Raw genomic sequence first — 2,044 nt, 5'->3', positions numbered from 1 at the left:
GGCACCATCAGCTTTCTTCACCACATTTGCTTATGCACACGTTTCATCTTCAGCGATCGTGTTGGGAAGGTGAGCATCACAGAATGTGTGGGCCTTCAACTTAGAGCAGAATGAGGTGCTGTCCTCAGAGAACGTATAGACAGTAGTAGGGAGAAAGTAGTAAGCTCCGAAGAATTACCAAGCCCTACAGTCATTTTCATTTTCCCCATTGCCTTTTCCAATCATGACAACTGTGTGTCAGAGTAGAACTGTGCTGCATAGGTTTTCAGTGAAGGATCTTTCAGAAGGAGATCACCAGGCCTTTCTTTGGAGACAGCTCTGGATAGACTCACAGTGCCAACTTCTTGCTTAACAGCTGTGTGTGTCATTTGTACCACCCAGAGACTCTCACTTCCCCGTGGCCCCGTGTGAGGGCTGTGAACTAAAGGGCATTGTACCGGCCTGGGGAGGGTAGGTAGAGCTTGGCTACCGTGTTGGAGTGAAAGATGAAGGTGTAGGTCCCTGATCATCCCAGCCTTGAGCCCCTGGAGCAGCCTACAATTGAAGTGGCTTTCATTTAATTCCAAATCTTTCTCTATGTGGTGAGAGGAATTGACTGGGGGTCGGGAGTGGGTGATCAAGGAAGGCGACAGCTGTGTGACATGGAGGTCAACAGGTGCGAGTGTTTGGAAGCTGATAGAGCTGAAGCCTGCTCCTTGCTTGGCCACTTGCTCCCTGATGGTTTACGTAGCCTCTTGGCCGGGCCTCCTTATAACCACACAATGAGATAACCTTAGTTCACAAGGCTTTCCAAAGGAGTCATGTGGAGTATTCAGCACCATGTTTTTCACATTCTCCTCTAAGTGAAGTGGTTGTGCCTGGTCCTGCCCCATCCTGATGGCCGGAGTCCATTGTTTTAGCTAGTGTGTGGTTCCCTGGAAGGTTCCATTTGTTTTTGTTGACTTCTAACCAAACAGTCCCTCATCAGGGAGGTGGATTGCAACAGTGAGCTCAAGCACAGGGACCAGTATGAGGATGGCCGGTGCAGGACCGGCTATGTTTCATGCTGTTGTGCAGAAGGTGGCTATGGGCCAGAACCAACAACACACGCCAACCAGACATCAACATTCTTCACCCACAGTTTCCCTCTGCCTTCCTTTCCCCTCGTTTGGCATTTGTGATCATAAAGACCGTGGCTTGAGGCATTGACTTAAATGATAGGTAGCTATCATCAGAGCACCTGACTAGGAAAGACAAACAAACAGAACAACAACAACAACAATAAAATAAAGCACCTGCCTTGCTGTGCAGATGGCTCTGGAGAATAAATAGGGAGATTTGTGGGTCTTGGTTCTTTTCCTCCTTCTAAGAGGAGAGAGTAGATCTGGCTTGGAGGCCTGCTATTATGTCTTAGGGACCTAATGTGTACCCCTTCTACCTGTCCCGTGATTTGATGGCACTGCTTGCTAATGAAAAGACTTCTTGTTAATGAAAAGTGAACCTCACTCTTCCTATTGTCCATGACCAGCTGCAAAGACCTTCAGAATGTTGCCTTCAACATTGGGAGCTCACCCAGAGGAGCCAACCACCCAGAGTCCAGGAAAAATGATATCTTTGGGGGTGGGGGAGACATCCTGCACAATTTCTTCCTTCCCTTAAGCCGGGACACTCAGCTCCAAAGCCTCATGCATAGGGGTTTCTTCTGACTTCTTCAAAGGGACTACGGACAATGGCCTGATCTCCTTGGCCTTGACATGCTTCCTAGCAGAGGTGCTTGTTCCAAGGGCCCACCAGCACAGAGTGCAGGCCTGCCATGGGGAGTGGCGCTTATTAACAATTACCTTGCTGGGCAGCAAGGTGAATCCTCATATGCTGATGCACCCACTTTGTCTTCAGTGATCATTCAGGAAGGTGAGCCTTAGTGGGGTCAGATTGGACACAATTCCCGCACTCTGTTTCTACTGTTGTCCTCCATAGTGCAATGGGCCAGTGAGGGAGGTCGTGTCTGGTGGTGGGGCAAGCCCTATGGTCCTCTCTTTGCATTGCCTGCTCTGAGCAGAAATAT

General features: G+C 49.2%; 1 protein-coding gene across 1 annotated transcript in view; it reads left to right on the top strand.

Annotated features, from left to right (window-relative positions):
- Positions 1 to 2,044, top strand: part of PDPN (podoplanin) — a 42,631-nt gene that overhangs the window by 18,285 nt on the left and 22,302 nt on the right. The gene's annotated exons all lie outside the window — the stretch shown is intronic.

This window comes from Echinops telfairi, unplaced genomic scaffold (genome assembly GCF_000313985.2).
Source record: "Echinops telfairi isolate 266 unplaced genomic scaffold, ASM31398v2 ScPeMD7_7457;HRSCAF=8495, whole genome shotgun sequence".
Lineage (NCBI taxonomy): Eukaryota > Metazoa > Chordata > Mammalia > Afrosoricida > Tenrecidae > Echinops > Echinops telfairi.
This window is presented reverse-complemented; position numbering and strand designations above follow the sequence as displayed.